Here is a 23,413-nt window from a genome sequence, read left to right as displayed (position 1 = left end):
ATGAAGCCGCCAAGAAGGCTAGAGCCACCGCCATAACTGCCAAGAAGACGACCCGGAGGTCCAAAGAGAAAAAGAGCACCGCTGAAGACCTGTTAAAGCTTGATGATACTTCTGAGTCGGAGGTAGCCCTTGACTCCCTTGGCCAGTTTTTTAATAACCTTATTGACACTGACTATTGCCAGGACGACACGGGGGCCAGTCAGGCCGTAGAAGAAGAGGTAACTATTTCCTCCGACTCAGCCCATTTGCCAAGATAGAAACTTCGACTAGTAACCCAGAAAGTAAGGTTTTCACACCCTTTGGCTTATTTGGACCCTCATTTTCTTTTAAAAAAACTGCAACATGAGAGCCGCCATCGGGCCCGGAACAATGATGAACCACCTTCCATTCTTCAACAAACTCCTAAAAAACGCCAGAATGAGGTCTCTTTTATCTTCATCTTTTACTTTCCATCAATGGATCTTTTCCCTTGTATTACTAACTTTATTTTATCTTTGCAGGAGGTGTCTCATTCGTCTGGCGACTCATCTCAGACTCAATTTCCGGCCTTCAGACTGCCCCTAGGTAAGGAAAAAATCATCTTTCCTCCATGTCTTTCAAACTGCATCTTTGTACTAACTGTCTCATAACATCTTTCTTAGTGGCCAAGCCAAGTCCAAGAAGGCCAAGGTGACTAAACCGACGGAAGACCCATCAGTCCTTGCACCTAAACCGGCCATGCCAACTTCTCCCCTTCGAACTGAAGCACCAGAAGACCCGGCTGCCAATACTCAATTGGATCCTCCTGAGCCGTCAGCTGATGATACCGTTGTTAATCCCTCTACTGCCGGACCATCCAGTTCGGCTAACCCGCCATCATCTTCTGATCATGACGTTCTGGTCACTGGTAGCCGTTTTGTTGAACCGGGGTCTCCTACTGTGTTACCTCGGCGCACTGCCAAACAAGAAGCCTTGGAGAGACAGAAAGTGTGTTTTGATATCTCTCATTGTACTCATCTGAATGCTAATGACATATTGTCCGGCTATCTGAGTCACGTTCATTCCAGCCGTGAATCAGAGATTGAAATGGTCAAACAATTGCAGCTGAAGTATGAGGTATGTTCTCCGGTTTACCTATACTCTGCCAGCCCCCAAGTCTTCAGATGATGAACCTTAATGATTTGTAGACTTTATGATATAGATTGATACTTTCTATCTAAGTTTTTTCAAAAGTCTAGCAAAGTAGTGTAAGCTTTACCTGTAGTCCCCAAGGGCCGGCTCAATTGATCAATGAACCGGTACTTAACTTCATAAATGCCCTAATAAGCATTACAATCCGGCTTAAACTTGAGTAACTTTCTGAATATCATGCATTAGCCCCCAAGTGCGAAGTGTTGTTACTTTGTAAGGCACTTGGACTTGAAATATATAAGAGTCATAAAAAATTGCTTTGGCAGACATTAGCCCCCAAGTGTCAAGTGGTATTACGGTACAAAGTACCTGAGACTTGAATCTTTATAACTTTTAGTTTAACCCTTGACACACATGTGTATGTTTCGTAGAACTCCCTATCTGAATTGGGCTCCCAATTAACAGATGCAAAGACCCGGCTGGAGGATCAAGAGGCAGAAATCAAGTCTGCTGATTCTAAACTGCAATTGAGTCCTTTTGAGACAGAAAAATTGAAAACCACCTTGATTGCCAAGAAGAAATCCTGGGCCGAAGAAAAGACGCTGCTGATACAACACGCTGGAAAAGCTGAAACGGCTCTTGAGGAGGTTACCATGGAGCTTACCGGCTTAAAGAACCGGGTGTCTCAAATGGTTTCCACCATCTTTGGTAAGCCATCTGTACTGATCTTTTGTACCTTCTTTTGAACCGGAATATAAACCGCCTGCTGACCCCTTGTTTAAAAAATATGTGCAGGTCCGTGAAGCAAAAATCTGAGCCAAGATAATGTGACGAAACTGAAGGCGGTTTACACCTTAGTGGAGCAGTTGTATACTAGCACTCAATGAGCACTTGCTGCTATCTCCCCTGCCAACCAAGGACCCAATCGGCTCAGCGATGTCTTGAAAAAATTGTCAATCTTACCCGCCAGGTTTCAAGAAGTCAAACGATCATGTGCCAGAGCCGGAGCCTTGACTGCCCTGAGCCGCTCCAAAGCCTGGGTGCCAGATCTAGACCCAGTGGATGTAGCTAGGGGGTACCCAACTGTGAAGGAAGATGGGTCTCTACTTGAGCAGGATGACATCGTTGCCTGCGTGAAGGGAGTTCGACCTTAGGCCTCCGTTCTTGGAGATGAAACCAACATTGATAAATATCAGCCGGGTTTTGATTTGGAGAATAAGAAGATGCCGACTCCCGCTTATAAAGTGACGGATCTTATCCCGCCGGTTCGCCAACATACATTTGCCCCAGAAATTGACCCTGCCGGCTTAATTGATGATGAGGCTGAGTTCATTGCTCTGAATGGCTTTAACTGGTCTAATTCCAGCTTTCAACCAGTGGAGGGAGATGAACCGGCCAGGGGGGAGTCGTAACCATCTGAACAATCCTGCTTTTAGTTTAGGACATGTCTTAAGAGAGAAAAACAATAACCTTTTGGGCTCTTAATGCCTTGTAACAGGTTAGCTTGAAACAACTACATATTTTGCCTATGCCATCGTGCATAAGATGCCGTGTGTGACACTTTGCTTCCTGATGTCAATATATGCGTCACATCTATGGTTATCTTTGTAATATTTCAGCTATGGAAAAAACTGGCTTGGCGGTTTAGCACCGAACAGGTCAGAACACCCGGTACATGACCAATGGTTTTATCATAGTAGAAAAAACAGAAACAGACGTGAAAATAAACAAAAACACAGGAAAAATTGTTCAAAAATAATATTCATACTTGTATTCTTTGTATCTGGACCACCGGTTTATATGACCCGGATGATGAGGTTGATGACCCAGTCCCTTTTTTTTGAGAAGTCAATGCTTCTGTATGCCTAATGACTATCATGCCTTGCAACTTTATTGTCAAATAATCAAGCCAGTGAAAAAACCGTACTGATCATTTAAATTTGAGAAAACAAAGTCCAGTAAGACAAATAGCAGATTTCAAACAATATAAATTAACTTTCTAACTGAAAGTTGGGGGTTTCTGATTTGAATACGATCAGTAAACCAGACCAAAGGGGTTAAGCTAAGATTCGAATACGATCATATAGCGCCCAGTGGCTTTGACGTTGCGCCGATCAAGAGGGTACCGATAGCTATGTTCTATTTGGTTCGAATACGACCTATGTTTGAACAGGAAGCCCCCAAATGACCTTGAGAGGTTTTTAACGACCCTGATTCGAATACGATCCAAGTCAGACCCAAAAAGGGGTTAGGCTATGATTCGGATACGATCAAGAAGCCCCCTAGTGAGTTTGGCTTTGAGCCGATCAAGAGGGTTACGACAGCTATGTTCTCTTTGGTTCGAATATGACGTATGTTTGAACAGGAAGCCCCCAAGTGATCATGAGGTGTACAGCTAGATTCGAATACAATCATAAGCCGGACCAGAAAGGTTAAGCTAAATTCAGATATGATCAGCTCCTTAATAGTCATGAAAATAGTATATATGTGACCTTTGAAGAGGAAAAGGACAGAGGTCATGCTTTATTACTTATCATAATAAATACAATGTCAAAGTATGTACATGACAAGAGCCGGTGGCTCAGGTGTAGTATGGCCGAAGCTGAGCAATGTTCCATGGCCGGCGGGTCTCCTCCTCCGACTTACGTGAATCTTTGTGTTCTCGAATATCGATGAGGTAGTATGACCCGTTGTTTAAATTCTTGTTGACCACAAATGGTCCTTCCCAAGGCGGGGATAGCTTGTGTGCATATGACAGATCCTGGATAAGCCGGAGCACCAGGTCACCTTCGTGAAAAGTCCTAGACTTAACCTGGCGGTTGTGATAACGGTGCAGGTCCTGTTGATAAATTGCTGATCGAGCCGCTCCTATGTCTCTCTCCTCATCTAACAAGTCAAGTGCATCATGTCGGGCTTATTCGTTATTAGCTTCAACGTAAGCCGCCACACGAGGCGAGTCATGACAGATGTCACTAGGCAGCACCGCTTCCGCTCCATAAACCATGAAGAAAGGTGTATAACGTGTAGACCTGTTAGGAGTGGTGTTGATACTCCACAGCACCGAGGGTAACTCCTCTACCCAACAACCCGGCGTCCGTTGTAAGGGAACCATAAGCCGGGGCTTGAGACATTTTAAGATTTCCTGATTTGCTATCTCAGCCTGACCATTGGATTGAGGGTGAGCTACAGAAGAAACATCAAGCCGGATATGCTCTCGTTGACAAAACTCCTCCATAGCCCCTTGGGATAAATTTGTAACGCCCCAGACACACTCGCCGGTGGTCGTTACTCCTAGTGGGATCTAGACTGTCCCCACAGATAAATACTAGTCTTTTCTACGCACTTTGTCCTCACTCATGCGCACCCGGGAGCAACTTCCCGGTCAGTCACCCATCCTGACACTACTCCAAGCTGAGCACGCTTAACTTTGGAGTTCTGTCCGAATGGGCTACCGGAAAAGAAGGAATTCCTTATTGATATGAGTAGTCTATCATCCCTAATAATCCAGGCCATCACACCTGTCTCTGATACCAACTTGTAACGCCCTGGACACACTCGCCGGTGGTCGTTACTCCTGGTGGGATCTAGACTGTCCCCACAGATAAATACTAGTGTTTTCTGCGCACTTTGTCCTCACTCATGCGCACCCGGGAGCAACTTCCCGGTCGGTCACCCATCCTGACACTAATCCAAGCTGAGCACGCTTAACTTTGGAGTTCTGTCCGAATGGGCTACCGGAAAAGAAGGAATTCCTTATTGATATGAGTAGTCTATCATCCCTAATAATCCAGGCCATCACACCTGTCTCTGATACCAACTTGTAACGCCCTGGACACACTCGCCGGTGGTCGTTACTCCTGGTGGGATCTAGACTGTCCCCACAGATAAATACTAGTGTTTTCTGCGCACTTTGTCCTCACTCATGCGCACCCGGGAGCAACTTCCCGGTCGGTCACCCATCCTGACACTAATCCAAGCTGAGCACGCTTAACTTTGGAGTTCTGTCCGAATGGGCTACCGGAAAAGAAGGAATTCCTTATTGATATGAGTAGTCTATCATCCCTAATAAGCCAGGCCATCACAAAATTAGTGCCATTGTCAGTGACAATGCTGTGTGGAAAACCAAAGCGAAAGATCACCTTTTTCATGAACTGAATCGCCGTGACTGCATCACACTTACTCACTGGCTCTGCCTCAACCCATTTTGTGAATTTTCAACTGCCACTAAAAGATCTGTCTTTTTATCCATAGACCTTTTGAAAGGTCCAACCATGTCAAGCCCCCAGACTGCAAACGGCCAAGTGATTGGAAAAATCCGCAACTCTTGAGCCGGCACATGCGCTCGCCGTGCAAATTTTTGACATCCATCACACGTACTGACCAGATCCTTTGCATCAGCGTGAGCTGTCAACCAGTAAAAACCATGATGAAAAGCTTTGGCCACAAGAGACTTTGACCCGGCGTGATGACCACAATCCCCATCATGGATCTCACAAAGTATTTCTTGGCCTTCTTCAGGAGAAACACACCACTGAAACGCTCCAGTGACGCTGCGATGGTATACCTCTCCTTCAGAAATCGTCATTGACTTGGACTGCCAGGTTATCTGTCGGGCCAGGGTCTCATTCTCTGGCAACTCGCCCCGGGTCATGTAAGCCAAGAACGGTACTGTCCAATCTGGAATGATGTGAAGAGCCGCCACCAACTGTGCCTCCGGGTCAGGAACGACAAAATCTTCCTCTATAGGTAACTTAACTGACGGGTTATGCAAAACATCCAAAAAGGTGTTAGGTGGCACCGGCTTACGCTGAGATCCCAACCGGCTTAAAGAATCGACCGCTTCATTCTTCCTACGATCAATGTGTTCCACTTGATAACCCTTATAATGTCCTGCAACAGCGTTGACTTCACGGCGATAAGCCGCCATGAGAGGATCCTTGGAATCCCACTTGCCTGACACCTGTTGGGCCACCAAATCTGAATCGCCAAGGCACCGGACCCGGCTCAGGCTCATCTCTTTAGCCATTCGAAGACCATGGAGCAAGGCTTCATACTCTGCTGCGTTGTTAGTACAAGGAAACATTAACCGCAACACATAACAAAACTTGTCCCCTCGAGGAGAAGTTGAAAAAACTCCAGCCCCCGAGCCTTCCAGCTGTCTGGATCCATCAAAATGAATCATCCAATATGTCTTGTATGGTTTCTCCTTTGGCATCTGCAACTCTGTCCAGTCGTTAATGAAGCCAACCAGCGCTTGGGATTTGATCACAGTATGTGGCATATACTTTAAACCATGAGACCCAAGTTCAATAGCCCACTTGGCGACTCGTCTTGTGGCTTCTCTATTTTGAATGATGTCTCCTAAAGGAGCAGAGCTAACCATAGTGATTGGGTGACCCTGAAAGTAATGTTTGAGCTTCCGGCTTGCCATGAACATACAATAAACGAGCTTCTGCCAATGTGGATATCTTTGTTTAGATTCAATCAGCACCTCACTGACCTAGTAAACCGGCCGTTGGACCGGATGTTCCTTGCCAGCCTCCTTGCGCTCCACCATAATGGCCACACTAACAACACGTGAGTTAGGAGCTACATATAACAATAACGGCTCTTTCTCAATCGGAGCAGCAAGAACCGGCGGCTCAGCAAGCTGTTTCTTCAGATCCTCAAAGGCAGAGTTTGCAGCATCACTCCAAACAAAGTCATCCATTTTTTTCATCATCTGATATAAAGGCATCGCCTTCTCCCCGAACCGGCTTATGAACCGTCTGAAAGTAGCTACATGACCTGCCAGCCATTGAACGTCATTGGTGCACACCGGTTTGGCCAGGGAGGTGATTGCCTTAATTTTCTCCAGGTTAGCTTCAATACCTCTGTTAGACACCAAAAAAACCCAAGAGCTTGCCAGTTGGGACTCCAAAAACACATTTGGCCCGTTTAAGCATCATCTTGTAGACCCGGAGGTTATCAAAGGTCTCCTTCAGATCTGTTACCAAGGTTTCCTCTTCTCTTGATTTCACCACTATATCATCCACATAAGCATGACCATTACGCCCGATCTGATTGTGAAGGCAATTCTACACACACCGTTGATAAGTCGCATGGGCAATTTTAAGCCCAAAAGGCATAGACACAAAGCAGAAGGCTCCAAATGGAGTGATGAAAGTTGTTTTCTCCTGGTCCTTAACTGCCATCTTGATCTGATGATAACCTGAGTATGCATCCAAAAAGCTCAAACGCTCGCAACCCGCCGTAGCATCAATGATCTGATCAATACGAGGGAGAGCAAAAGGGTTAGTCGGACAAGCCTTGTTCAAATCAGTGTAATCCACACATATACGCCAGGTGTCGTTTTCCTTGAGTACAAGCACCGGGTTAGCCAACCACTTTGGGTGAAAAACTTCAACAATAAACCCAGCCGCCAAGAGCTGTGCCACCTCTTCTCCAATGGCCTTGCGCCTTTCCTCGTTAAACCATCGGAGAAACTGCCTGACCGGCTTAAACTTCGGATCAATATTAAGAGTGTGCTCAGCGAGTTCTCTCGGGACACCCGGCATGTTAGAAGGTTTCCATGTAAAGATGTCCCGGTTCTCACGGATGAACTCAATGAGCGTGCTTTCCTATTTTCGATCCAGGTTGGCACTGATGATGAACTGCTTGGATGAGTCGCCAGGCACAAAATCAACCATTTTGGTGTCATTATCTGACTTGAATTTTAACACTGGTTCATGCTCCGTAGTTGGTTTCTTCAAAGATGTCATGTCTGTCGGGTCAACATTATCTTTATAAAACTTTAACTCCTCTGTTGCATAAACAGGCTCAGCATAAGCGGCATCTCTTCTTCACACTCCAGGGCTATTTTCCGGCTTCCATGTACTGTAATGGTGCCTTTATAACCCGGCATGTTGAGCTGCAGATATACATAACACGGCCGAGCCATGAACTTGGCATAAGTCGGCCGTCCAAACAGAGCATGATATGGGCTTTTGATCTTAACCACCTCAAAAGTTAACTTCTTAGCCCTGGAATCATATTCATCCCCAAAGGCTACTTTCAGTTCAATCTTACCAACTGGGTATGTTGACTTGCCAGGCACAACAACGTGAAAAACAGTGTTGGATTGCTTAAGACTCTTATCAGTCAACCCCATCCGACGGAACGTCTCATAGTAGAGGATGTTGATGCTACTTCCTCCATCCATGAGCACCTTAGTGAATTTATATCCACCAACCTGAAGTGCCACTACCAAGGTTAAGTGACCCGGATTATCAACCCGGGGAGGATGATCTTCTCTGCTCCACACAATAGGCTGTTCTGACCACCTCAAATAACATGGAATCGCCGCTCAACGGCATTGACAGCCCTCTTATGAAGCTTTTGGTCCTTCTTGCATAAACTAGTGGTAAATATATGGTACTGCCCACTATTCAACTGTTTTGGGTTGCTCTGATATCCGGACTATTGCTGCTGATTACCTTGGCCGGGTTGTGGATTATAACCTCCCTGGTTACCCGGATGGCCCTGACCATGAAAACCGCCTCCGCTTGAACCGGCGGTCGGGCCATGAAAGCCGCCTCCACCTGAACCGCCGCCAGGCCCATGACTTCCATCAAATGTGTTGGAATTTATAAATGTCTTCATGATTGTACAGTCCTTCCACGGATGGGTGGCTGGCTTCTCCCAGGTGGCGTGTCTTGGACAAGGTTCATTCAATAGTTAATCGAGGGTAGGACCTGACCCTCCTGACCGAGGGGGTTGCCTACCCTTGCGCCGTTGATTGTTGCCCTATGTATTGGTGTTAGCCACAAATTCGTCAGCCTTATGTTTATTACCTCCTTGATTTGCGGGGTTATGCTGGTGACCCTTGCCGTTGCCGTTCTTCTTTCCCTTCCCTGTTTTTTCTTCATCAGACATGGGATCCTTGGTACTATCAGAATCAGCATACTTGACCAGAGCCTCCATCAACTGGCCCATGTCATTGCAGTCACACTTGAGTTGCCCCAGCTTCTGCTTCAGAGGTTCAAGATGGCAATTTTTCTCCAACATAAAGACTGCCGAGCCGGCATCCATCTTATCAGATGAATGTATTATCTCCTTGACCCAGCGCACCCACTGGGTCGTGGACTCACCTTCCTCTTGCTTACAATTAGTCAGGTCCACGATTGACATAGGTTGTTTGCATGTGTCCTTGAAGTTCTGAATGAACCGGGGCTTTAATTCCACCCATGAACCAATGGAATTGGGGGGCAATCCTATCAACCAAGTGCAAGTCGTTCCATCCAACATCATAGTGAAATACTTAGCCATTGCTGCATCGCTGACTTCCAACAGCTCCACTGCCATCTCATAACTTTCAATCCAGGCCCCAGGCTGCAAGTCAGCCGTGTAATTAGGAACCTTACGAGGCCCCTTGAAGTCTTTTGGCAAATGCTCATTACGGATAGCAGGCACCAGGCAAGGGACACCTCCTGTTCTTGTGGCTACTCCTGCCTCAACAGAGGTTGCCGGATAGGCCGAAAAAGCCTGATGAGCCACCTGCTCAGCTGCTAGTTGAACCGCCCGTTCGGCCTCTTGTCGGATTCTCTCTTAATCTGCCAAGTTAAGGGCTCCACCCTGCACCGGCTCATGCCTGCGCGGTTGGTTACGACATTGAGCGTTGCTCGACATTTCGGCTGAGTCCATACGCCTGCTATAGCTCGGGCTCCGGCTTGGGCGAGGGGTTGAGTGGATTCTGTCTCGACTATAAGAGTACGCATCCTGCTGCGCCAGAGCCGTCTGAAGAAGTTCTCGCACCCTTCATGTTTCGATTGCTGTTGGAGAGTCGCCTTCCATCGGGACAGCCGCCAAACGAGACGACGCAGCAATGAGATTCTCCAAAGGATTGGAAAAGTGACCCGGTGGTATTGGTGTATAATGAGGCGGAGTGATATTCATACGAGGCGGCTCCATGGCCCGCGGCTGAAGCGGCGCTCCGGGTGTCGTGATCCGATTTGCCTCTGGCGGGTTACTCGGACCGGCCCCGGGTGTGTGGAACAGGTTCCTAGGATCGAACGTCAGAGGTAGACGTGACTGAGTTTTCTGGTGCCTTCTCCTCATGACCTCGTTTGCGCGTTCAGATCCACCGAGAGCCAGAAAGTCTCCGCTTGAAGCTACTGAGCACGAGCGTCCAAAGCTGCCCGCTCCGCGGCCAACCTGACCCCTTCTGCTGCTAAATTTTCCTTGGCTTGTGCCATCTCTTCATGTACCCGTGCCACCTCCGCGTCATTCCGGGCCTTATCCGCTGGCTCCACCACACCAGTCAACAATGCCGTCAACTTATCCATGAGGTCCATTAGCATCTGAGCCGCGGGGCACGTGGGATCTCCTGACCCGGCCGCTACCGACCCGGTGGTTGTTATTGCTGCAGCTGTGGAGTTCTGCCCAGGTTGAGTTCCAGCCATGAATACTCCGGCTCGATTCGGCGGCTCAAAGGGGTCTGGAATACTGCTGCCATCGGGACAGCCCTCTAGCATGCCATCTTGAAGTTGGTATAAAGAATATGTCTCGCTTGTTGATGATGTAGCGTCAGAACAGATGGCCGTCTCACCATCACCTACTAATCCTTCAGAGTATTCACCTCCATGGATGCAACCCACGAAGGCATGCCTCACGGCGGGTTGAACCCGGGCAGATCTCGTGAGCTTAGCCGTCTCAACAAGGTTGGTGTGGACGTCCGGCTCAGGGCCCGATTCACCGATCCGGCCGATGAAGACATGAATTCCTTCGAAGGGGACCCGGTACCCGTACTCAATTGAGCCGGCCTCGGGACCCCAGCCTTCGTCGTCGATGTAGAGTTTGCCGCGACAACTCTTGGTCATCCGGCCCACAGCGTATCCCTTGAGCCCTTCGAAGTTGCCCTTCAAGAACTCAAATCCACCGTGCGCTGGCCCCATGGTGGGCGCCAACTGTCGTGGAATTGTCACGGCAGATGTCCTAGCGAAAGGACTTAGTCGTAGGGCCATCGCAACTAGGAAGCTTAAAGGGGTTAATCGGGACAAAGGACACGAGAGGTTTATACTAGTTCGGCCCCTTACAATGAAGGTAAAAGCCTATGTCTAGTTGTGTTTGGGATTGCTGGGGTTTCGAAGACCGGGGAGCGAATATGCTTGTCCTGGCGTCGAGTTGTTGTCTCTTGTCCTAAGCCGCCGCCGGGTCGTCCCCTTATATACACGGGTTGACGCCTGGCGGCCTACAGAGTCCCGGCTGGTTCATAAACGTATCCGACTTGGTGACTTCTTTATATGCCTTTCTTTACAAGTCTTTCCTTACATACGGCGGTTTACAATATTGGGCCTTAAGCCGCCCATGGGCTTAGGCCTTCTACAAGTCTTAATAACCTATCGCCTTGAATGTTACTGGACTTCTTTGTAACCTACCATTATGGTTGACCCGGCCCATCCTGGGTGGGTCTTACCTGGTAGCTATATTCCCAACAGGTTCCATTGCCACTGCACGGGCCGGAGCAGATGCAAGTGCAAGTGTTGGTGTAGGTGCCGAAGCCGTTGCTAGTGTTGGTGCCGGTGCGACTGGTAGAGCTACTACTGCTGCCGGATATGGTGCTCCTTGTAGAGCTGGTGCCGGTGTCAGAGCCGGTGCCGGTGTCGATGCCCGATCCTCCGGTAGATCAGCCTAATCCGCTGACGCGGTCGGTGCCCAATCCTTAGCTAGATCAAACTGAGATGTTGCCGCTGTCAGTGCAAGAGCAACTATCGGTGCTCAATCTGTTGCTGAAGGTGGTACCAATGTGCGAGACAGCGGCGATCGTGTCTGATCTGCTATGATCAGCTTTCTAACTTGACTAGGCTTCCTGACAGTGATCCAATCTTTTTCTTCATTTCTTTTAAACGCGAGAAGGAATAATTGTGGCATCTTTGTTAAACCAAACTGTAGTTCATCATAGGGATTCAGCTTGTACTCAAACAACAGACTGATCCAATTTTTTCCATTAATATAAGTGATGGACAGTGCCTTCGTTACTGATATGACATAATAAGTGAAACCTGCAAAAATATCCATCATAGAGCAAACCAAACGGTTTATTCTGTGATGAATGTCACATGGAAAAACCTACATCGTAAAGTTGCACCAAAAGAAAGAAAACATGACATTAAATCAATAAGATCTAGACAGTAAATCAATAAGATTTACTTGATGTGACACGAGAGAATCCTTACCAGGAAATCACTATGTTGAAGTACTAAACAGAAGATTGGTCGTCCAACTACGCATGGTATGCAGGGCCCCCTCCTACTCCCACAAGCAGGACAGTCCAAAGGTCATGACAAATCGTATGGATGGAACATCCATGGGACTGGATATCCTGGTAGGTGTGATAAACCCTACAATGCATACAAATATTGGAGTGTAACCATAATTGATAAACCATCCTCACAAAAAAGATGATTTGGATACTTCAAAATATACAGACTAAATTGAGTGAATAGACATTAACATAGAATGTTCTCGGGACTCACCACACCAAAAGCGGCAGTACTAAACAATACAGGGTTCACAAACACAAATCAAGTACGCAACAATAGTACTTACTACAGACAAGCAAAGTTGCACTAAATAAACTGTGCAGACTATTTCTTGCCACCGACCTATGGGGTGAACCCCGCATAAATGACTAGGCCATGGACTTCGTGAGAGATGTCTACCGGCACCATCACCGTCTCCTCAACCTTGGAGAACCTAACAGAGTGGTCTTTCCACTCATAAACATGACGATGAAGACAGGCCGCATCAGATTTGTCGGGAAGCTTTACAAGAACCACACCCTTCATAATCGCAGGCACGGTCAGGAAATTGTTGTGGTCAAGTACAACCTCGAGAACACGCATAACAATAATGCTACATGAGAACACTAGTTCAGGACACGTGGCGACAAGGACACAACAACTGGATAGTTTAGTAGTAAAACTCATCCTCAGGTCTTCCAGTTCACACGGCATGACTTTGAGAACTTCATCTCCACCGCGGACCTAGTTCTAATTCAAACAGAAACCAAATATTTTATTACTACCTCCGTTCAGAAATATAAGATGATTTTCGATATTTTACTCCATATATGACTACATATACGCACAGAAATGAGTGAACAAAGACACTATAACATGTCTTCAAAGGCATGAGAGCAGAGGGATTACTTGCAATATCGATAGCACAAGTTACTGACGCAAATACACACTCTGCAAAGGTAGCATTAATGTTCATAAAGTACTTGAAAGTAATCTATAAGATATCAGTGTCAACCTCTCGCATGTTTTGGTCAAAAGAGGAATTTAGAACCGCCATTTGGCACACAAAAATCACATGCAAGATCACCCAGAAAGTGGTACTACTAGTACTAGTGCTGCGTGTTAGATGAAAAAACACGATCAACATCGAGAAAAAAGATCGTTAAGAAGATATATTACCTGGACTTGCTTAATGAGGGATCCTAGAGAGGGGGGCTTGGACAGGGCGATGGCTTTGAGCTTATTTGTGATAGTCTCAGCGGGGTGCTTGCGCTTCTTCGTACCATGAGCCTCAAAGGTTTTTGCCAAAGCCATAGACATCACTTCTGCTGGTGCTCCAGCGTCCATCAAGAAACTGTCAAATAGAAATAAAAGAAAACAAACTGTAATCACAAACACAAAAGAAGAACAGAGAGGGAGTTATAGGATCAGTCTCGGGGTCGCAAGACCGGGCCTTGGCCAGAATCAACACCATTGATGCGCTCACCTTTCCTTCTTTGGGAGAGAAGAACAATGGCAGAAGCAGGTCGGGGTTTTCTTGAAGAAATGAGGAACAAGATGAGGGAGAAGCGAGGGTTGGGTAGAGAGGAAGCTAATAGAGAAGAGTGAAATGATGGTTGCTTCGTCCGTCCAACTTACTGCTGGAAAGGAGGGGGTTTTGTGATTTGACGGCTCATTGGGCATTACTGCGACGCTTTGATCGGGGAAGTCTACTGTGCAGTTGGGCACTCTACTACGGAGTAATTTAGTGCATGGCCGGTGGACCCTGATGATGGTTGTCACACACGTCGGTGAAAGTGAGTAGCAATGTACCCACGACCGTCGAGGAGGATGCAAATGGTAGAGCGAGTCCACTGTTTTTTCTAAAGAAAAAATGATTACAGCAAGCGTTTCCACTCTTATGATGGAGGAGTGCGAAACATGATAGCCACTTGAACATACATGTGCTCCTACTACTAGGCATGTGCAGTGGTTCATACGTCAGTACTACATAATCTTGTTGCTAGTGTAGGAGTAAGATATGATGATAACAAATGATGTTGTGCGCATGTCAACTATATGAACAGTACTATAACTATACTGAGATGAGAATGCAACCAAACACACCCACACGCTTTGTGCTAGAGTGACTGATCTGCACCGCCTGATTTTGATCCAATGGTCATGTTGCACCAAGACATGGACATGCCCATGAAGAGGACACATAAACACCACCGAAGTCCCTCTGCTTCTCGAGGCACATGATGTTGGTGATGCAGGGTGCAACAGCCCACAGAGCCCGCTCCCGATCGACGGGAGCCTGCTCATCAAAGACAGTGTCCAATGGCACGAATGGATTCCTGAGACGGAGCCCTGAGAGGATTCGCCCGGCAATGGCGACGACAGCCCGCAACCCCTCCTTGTCCAGCTCTGCCCCCACCATCGCGCGGAGATAGCTCAGGTCCTCGGAGATATAGGTGAAGAAGGAGACCAGATCAGGAAGCCGCAGCTTGTTGAAGTCAATAGGGTGGTTGAACGGGTTTATCCCGACGGCCGGCATTGTTGCGCTGGCATGACGGTAGGCATCGCGCAGCCGCAACACGTGCGTGGCAACTTGGTGCACCAAGTGTCTGAGGCGATCCTAAACCTTGTCACGATCGGCCCGCGCGCGCTCCAGCCGCCTCCTCTAACGCCGCCGACGCCTCGAGCATCTTTGTGGTGGACGCCTGCCGCTTTCGAAGCTCCGTGAACTCCCGCACATAATGGAGGAGCATGACACTCCTCTCCTCCTTGAGCTCACGGAGCTCCATGGCCTTGGCCCTGAGCTTCGCATCCTTGGCCTCGAGCTCCTGCGTTAGGTGCCTCACCTCAGACTCCATGATCTGTTGCGCTGCCATGGCACCGGGTAGAAGCAATGGGGAGAGGAAGCAAAGGGGGCGAAACGGCTGAAAGGCAATGCAATCTATGGAAGGCGGAGGGAGCCAGCCGAGGAGCAGGGAATCTTTAGGTTTTCACCATGGGAAAACACCAGTCGACGACTTCTCACATCAGGGAGCTGTGGGTTTTATAGGCGGAGTCATCGTGACTAATTACTGCCGCGACTTCCCCCGTCAATCAAAAAATTAAAAATCATGCCGCGCCTGCTCCCGTCAATCAAAAAATTAAAAATCTTGTCGTGCCTGCTCCCGTCAATCAAAAAATTAAAAATCCTGCCGCGCCTGCCGCACCCAAAGACTAGAGTAACTCCGCGGTGGATATTTAAATTTACCTACCAACAAGGAGATAAAAAAGGGTGAAAAAATGTGGTGGCGGCCTAGCTAGTCGGTCGCACTAGCCCAACAAGGTAGCCACTGTGCTTCACTAGTGTACTCGTCGGGAAAGGTGGTCTTTCGTAATTTGATGACTCATTTACTTGCTTCGGCGCTACGACCGAGGAGGCCCCATAAAACGCGCGATCGGGCGTCCCATGTCTCGAGAAGGAAGAATATATGCATGCACCACCCGGGAGGACCCCGAAACCGCGTGGTAGGGTGTGCCACGTCCCAGCATGGAGGAAAAATGTGCGTGTAAAAATATATCAGAAGTAGTAGTACCTATGGTTCGACCTCGGGACCCAGACAGTCGGTCAAGAACACCCCACTAGCCACACAGCTTCATCATGCTAACATGGCATGGATGATAGGTGTGGTTAGCTCCGTCTCGACCAGCCACAATGTCTCTTGTTCTAGGCGATTCTTCTTACTTCCAAGCTTTTTTAGTTAAAATAACACCACGGCAAGCTAGCGCCGCTCTTCGTGTGTGCTCGTGCGTCTAAAGGTTAGACGACGGAGAGGAGAGAGAGATCGCAGACCTGGGACCCACCAGTAAGTGAGTCAACGGTCATGCACGTGTTGACGAGGCACTCGCTCTACTCTACTCAACGTAATACTGTATAAAATCAAGTTATGGGACAAAGACAACAACCGTTGTTGTTTCAGGCTATCGACTTACGCTTCGTAGTTCAGGTTGCCAGTTCGAATCTCTTCTTTCAAATTTGATCAATGACAAGTGGGACCCTCGTGTGTTGTTCCGATATTTCAGTGTAGGATGGTTTTCTTGAACAAACACTTTGTGTGGTTAGACAAGTAACGTCACGAGTTACACATATTTTGCAAGTTTACGAACAAAAATGACAACGGTATAGAATATCACATCCGCCCCGCAGCTTAGATGTTGTGGTGATACGACTCGTTGCAAGTGAGATCCAATGGCTTGGGAGTAGTCTTTGTAATTATGCGCAATTTCCAAACTCTCCAAAGGTTTTTTTGCAAATAAAACATTCGGGCCTCGTATGTGCCGCTGCATCTTGGATCCAACAGTTCCCCGTTGCTCATATTAGGTGCTCCCCATAGCTTAATTAGCCGCTACGGTGATACTAGCATCTAGGTTGTATGATCTGTGATCAGATGGCACATGCATAGTACTTGTACTTTCTACGCAATTCCCAAACTCTCTTAGTCGTATATTGCAAAAACATTCAAACCTCCTACTGTGGGCCATTAGATCTCCGTGAACTCGTATCACCATAGAATCTACAGTCCGGAAGCACCTCATATTCACCTGTGCGAGAAAACAACAGGTGCTCTCGCAGCTTGGATGCTATGGTGATACGAGCTTCGAGGTGGTTTGATCTCAGATCCAATAGCATCTGAGCAGTCTTTGTGCTTGTAAGAAGTGGCCGAACTCTTTGGGGGCTTTTTTTGTAAAAAATCATTCGAACCACCGAGGAGTTGTTGGGTCACAAATCCAACGGCTCCGAAGAGCTTGTATCACCAAAGCATCTAAGGTGTGGTAGCACATGATATTCTTACATACAGGAGAATATGATGTTCTCCTTCATGTTAGATATTATGGTGATACGAGCTTCGAGGTCGTTGGATATGGGATCCTAGGGCATCTGAGTAGTTTTTGTACAAATTGCGTGAAATTCTCAAACTCATTAAGGTTTCCTGTAAAAATATTAAGACATCACATGAGCTGCTATATCTCAGATCTACAAGCTCCAAGCAACTCGTATCAGCATATCGCATCTAAGGTGTGGGGGGAGATGATATTATCTCGGGGAGGAGGTTTGCACAACCAATCGGTGTTTGGGAGCTAGGGTGGGGACAAATATAATCTAAACAATCCTAAACAGAGCTTCACAAATTTATCTAAGGTCGAGGGGTTAACCCCCAACAATCTACATAGCTCCGCCTAAACACAACATTTGCATGTACTATAGTACTAGACTTAATATTCATGTTTTAGTTCCTGTTCATTTTAAATATTGAATTGAGGACCATGCATGTCTTACATTTTACTCCCTTCGTTCCTAAATATTAGTCTTTTTAGAGATTTCAAATGGACTGGCACATACGAATGTATATAGACATATTTTAGAGTGTAGATTCACTCATTTTGCTCTGTATGTTGTCACTTGTGGAAATCTCTAAAAGACTAATATTTAGGAACAGATGGAGTATTTTTGAATTCGTGTCATACATGCATGGTTTGGAAAAATAGATGCACTATACTTATTGGATTGTTGTTGTGTTCGTGTCTGTGGGGGGGGGGCATATGCTTGATACATACAAAGTTTTCTCGCCACCATATTGTTCATCTTTTAAATTTGAATTTGCAATGAAAAAATTACTAGGGATACCATGAAATGTGAAATCCACGTTGAGATCACTATATCACAAACTCACTCTAATTCAAGAACTCGTCATAAATCAATTACCACGTCGAGATTACTATTTGCAAGGAAAATATGGGCATTGTAATACACATAGATTCGTTCGGCAATTTAAAAGATTCCTTTCGTATTGTCGAATGGTACCCAACGGCGTACCAGCCAGACCTTGGCTCGTGTTGATCCTAAAAAAACTGGGCTCGTGTCCTTCTGGTGGGCTGCGTGGTACGCACATTAGCCAAGCCCAACCAGTCGAGCCTCCACGTTTTGTGTCGAAATATCTGGCGGCCAGAATTCCGGCCCTAGGAAATTCCCCTCATGTCCCCAGTCCATAATGACTACTGATGAACAATGGAGGGATGATTTAGTAACTAGACAACGTTACCTACCATACCGAGCATGGTTCAATTCCCTCGGTCGCCGCTCCCCAAGGTCACCCGTCAACTGCATTGCCTAGTACTACTACTACACCAAGATGAGCACAGAATTGAGCCCGTTTGTTCATGCCTAGTACTACTTGAGTTAATATATCAGGGACCCTAAAAAAAGAGTTAATATATTAGGCAATGCACTGGTACGGATGGATTATCCTTTTACTCTGCATATATAACTTGTCTGAAGTCTAACTAAGCAAAATGTTTGACCAAATCCTCTCTTAAGAAATACAACAAGACAAATGTACTACCCACGTCCTAGTTTATTGGTCCCCATTGTATATTGTGTCAAATTTTGACTATAGATTGAACTAACAAAACGTTCATGCATGTTACCAAAAATTATATCATTAACAACTATGTTGAAATACGAATCCAATGATATAATTTTTGTTGACATGCATTAACATTTTGTTAGCTAAATATTTGGTAAAAATTTGGCACGAACTAGAAAGGTGACGTATAAACCAGGACGGAGATAGTATCGCTTCAAAATTTATTGCATGATGCACATTATGATGTTGTTTCGAATCCTAGATTTTAAATTTCAGAAAATCCAAAAGTGACCAGAAATTCATGAAACTGCGTATGGTCACGTGATATGGCACAAATATTCCTTCGTAATTTTTTTCTTCAATTTGAGACAAGCTGCTTATGACAAGTTGCACAAATGAAGAGCCAAGGTATTTTGGAACAAAGACCTGTCATGTTAAGGCGAATGCTTTCACTATTGAAACTATGGGCGTTTACGTGCCGCCACGAGTCCCGCTTCTCATCGGCAGGTGCCGTCCAAACAAGCGTGTGAGTCGACGGGAGGTGTGTGAGCAAACCGCTGCACCGACTGACATGGGGAAGAGGCGTGCGAGCAGACCGCTGCGCAGGCTCACCGGGAGGTGAGCCCTTTGACCAGGATCCGCCGCCCACCTTCATCCCAACTACTCCCACTTTTAATGTCGTCGGCACCGTAGTTTAAAATCAACCCCGCACTACCCGGTATCGCTACAATCTTCTCTCTTCCTCTTCGATTCTCCTGTCGTCTACCTCCAAACAGCCTGACCTAAACGTATGCCATGCCGCATCACGATGGTCTGCCCTTAGTCTTCCAGTTTCCTGAGGAAGACACCCAGCCGGAGTCTCAAGAACATAAGGCGCTTTGGGACGAGCTTGAACTGGCCTTGCGGGAAGACGCCGCGCATGTGCTCACTCCCATTCCAGCTCCTGTCGCCCGGACTACGCTAGCGCCCATCCCCGTGGCATTGATGGGCTGGGAGCCGTACATTGTCGCCGAGCTTGATGCCACGAGATTCCACGAGGTCCCCGCTGACTTTCATGTGCCCGTGCACCTGCCAGCGCATGCGCATGCGCATGCACTGATGCGCATGCCCGTGCCGGTGCTCGTGCACCTGCCAGCGCATGCGCCTGCGCGTGCACTGAGGTGTGCACCCGTGTCGGTGCCCGTGCACACGAATGTCTCCGTCGCGCCGTTGCCAGCACCTGACCTCGCGCGGGTGCCAGTGCCCACCTTAATGGCATGGATGGCCGCCGTCGACCGCTTCCTTGCACCAACGCCAGTCGCCTCCTCTCGCCAGTTGACTCGCTCCTGCAGACCGAAGTCCAGAACATTGTGGCCTTCCTTGAAGCTAGGGCCAATGTCCAGGAGTACGCCAACAACGACGCAAGACGCCGCCGTCGCCCTCGGTCAGTGGCCCGATGACACACAGAGCACGGCGGAAGAGCCCCTTCCCACCGCAAGACGCCCCCACCGTCGCTGCGTAATCTAAATTTGCCATGAAAAATGTTCGGAATGCCATGCTTAAAATCCAAACATTTATCATTTCTGTTATTTTAGATCGACCATCATATGAATGTAAATCGGAGTCAGACTGAATGAAATCTATGGTTTGATCGATTGAATGTTCCGCTAGAGCCGTATCAAATTAAATATAAAACGTCATCAAGCCACATGTATTCCTTCTCATCCAACGACCTAGACTGCTTCAATGTAGAGTGGTCCACATGTTTAGCGTGCAGTTAATTTCGTGCCAAAAATAGTGCTAATCACATAATAACACGCAAATAATATCCTACTTAATATCCGCATGCACTTAATATACTTCCAAATTAACGTGCATTGCACGTACACATTGACTAGTACCACTAGTACGTGAAACTGGTGTCGTAAGTTGTGAACGTGTCCAAATATGGTCAACGGCAACATCGCCCGCGAGTTCTTCGTGTTTGCGCATGCGTCTAAACGCAGAAGGGGAGGAGAGAGAGAGAGAGAGAGAGAGAGAGAGAGAGCACACATGGAACCCACCAGTAAGCGAAGGCGAATAGTACGTGCTAACGAGCCGGTCCCACTAATGTACTAAAAATAATATTACATGTTATCCATTAAATAGGTTGTGGTAATATAAAAATATTATATGAACAAAGGGGGGTACAACAAACATTGTTGGTCTATGTATGTTGCCTATTGACGTGTGGCTTGAAGGCCTGGTCGCATGTTCAATCCTCATCTTTATTTTTGTAATTTGTATATGGGTCCAAATTTTTGTCATGACAAGTGGGCCCCTCGGTGTGTAGTTTGTGGCACTTTAATTTGTGGGTCGAATTTTTTTCCATTCCAAGTGGACTATCGGTGTGTAGTTTTGTAGCTTATTTGTAATAATCATAGTTTTATGCAATAATACCATGGTGCGACGTTGAAGGCGAGAAAGGACGTGCGAGAGAGCGATGACCGAGCCATAGGGAAATCAATTGGGGGAGGTGTGCGGCTTGCAACGGTGTTTGGAGTAGTTGTGGGCCGAATGCTACGAAAATATAATCTACCACCGGAATAAATCCCTACACAAATTAATCCAAGGTTGGAGTCCCCCTCCCAATGTAAATAGCTCCGGCTCTGCGAGGGATGGAGAGGTAGCTTCAATGTTTGAAAGATACGGCGTGAGAAAGCAAGGTCAATCGAGAGACATATAGATAGTGAGGCAAAGTGAGTGTGGTCCGGCATTCATTGAAAAGATATATATGCTCTGGAGAGATATTGTCCGATTGAGCTTTTGGGAAGGGTAAGGGCTGTAAGATAGAGCTTGCGAGATGATCCAGTCACAGACATGTAGATATATTTTGTGCATGGGAGGAAGCATGGTCAATTGATTACATATATAAAGGGAGAGATATTGGGCGAGTGTGGGTCGCCGTGTGATCGAAAGAGTGATACGGGTTGGAGAGAGTGACCTAGAGAGACAATGTGCGTGAGAGAGTATACAATCACTAGTAGAAAACAGGGCTTTGGTCCAGGCCGGGTCAGCCCATTAGTCCCGGTTCAGTCCAGAACCGGGACCAATGGGGGCATTGGTCCCGGTTCGTGAGCCCAGGGGGCCGGCCGGGCCACGTGGGCCATTGGTCCCAGTTCATCTGGACCTTTTGGTCCCGGTTGGTGGGATGAACCGGGACCAATGGGCCTCGCTCCTGGCCCACAACCATTGGTCCAGGTTCGTGCCTCAAACCGGGACTAAAGATTAGACCTTTAGTTCCGGTTTGAGGCACCAACCGGGACTAATGGGGTTGAGACCTTTAGTCCCGGTTCATGCCACGAACCGGTACTAAAGGTCCCATTTTCAAACTCTACCCCCCCAGTGGATCGCCTTTTCAGTTTTTTAAAAAAAAGAAAATGATGGAAATGTCAAAAAAATAAAAGAAAATAAGTTTCCCATGTGATATGTGGTCTAGTTGTTGGGAAAATCTCCAAATGTGAATTTTGACTTTATTTGCAAAATCTCTCTGAAATTTGTAAAAATGGGCATAACTTTTGCATACTAACTCGGTTTCAAAATCCTCAAAACCCTAATAGAAAAAAGTTACGGGGCTTTTAAGATCTAGAGTGAAAAAATTCGAAAAAAATTTAAACAGTGGGCAAACTGTGGTCAAACAATGGTCAAACTAATAATTCTAGAATATTAGTGTTACTAAATAATTATTTCTGTTATTTCAATTTTGGTCAAATCTGGTCAAACTGTGGTCAAACTGTGGTCAAACAATGGTCAAACTAATTATTCAAGAAATATTAGTGTTACTAAATAATTATTGTTTTTAAAATAATAGTTTCAAAATAAAACTATGAAATGTGTCACTTCATGCTCAAGCAAAATTCCTGAAGGTTAATAGGATTGACATCTTAGTATTGTCAAGAAAACAACAAGTGCAGACTTGGAGCGAGGGAGAATAGAACCCGGGAGTTAAGCGTGCTCAGGCTAGGGGAGTGGGAGGATGTGTGACCGTTCGGGATGTTAGATGATTTGGAATGATGAGAGGTGATTAGAGGATAAATTGAGAAGTGATGAGGGGTGGTGATTACAGACTAGAGGTTAAAATAATTCAGAAATTTGAAAATCAAAAAAAAATTCAAAAAAAATTCAAAAAAAAAATTCAAAAAAAATCATAAAATTTCCTTTAGTCTTACCAACCGGGACTAAAGGTGGAGCTCCATGTGGCCGCGCCCTTTAGTCCCAGTTCTGGATTGAACCGGGACTGATAGGCATTAGTACCGACCCTTTAGTCCCGGTTCCAGAAGACTAAAGGGTCTGTACTATGCCTATCCCTTTAGTCCCGGTTCAATCCAGAACCGGGACTGAAGGCCCTTTTTCTACTAGTGAATATGAATATGTCGAATTGGGCTCAAACATGGAGATATATCGTTTGTGTCCGAGAAAGAGCGAGGTCAATCGAGACATACAAAGAGAGACAGAGAGAGAGAGATTGAGCGAGCGTGGCCCGCCATGAGGTCGAAAGAGTGGGGCGGCTTGGATCGACTAACCAAGATAGACAATCTGCGTGAAAGAGTATAAAGTGTGTCTATCGAGGCCCGAATAGCGAGATATATCATTTTTGTGTGAAAC

Source organism: Triticum urartu, chromosome 5 (genome assembly GCF_003073215.2).
Source record: "Triticum urartu cultivar G1812 chromosome 5, Tu2.1, whole genome shotgun sequence".
NCBI lineage: Eukaryota > Viridiplantae > Streptophyta > Magnoliopsida > Poales > Poaceae > Triticum > Triticum urartu.
Note: the sequence above shows the minus strand (reverse complement) of the source record.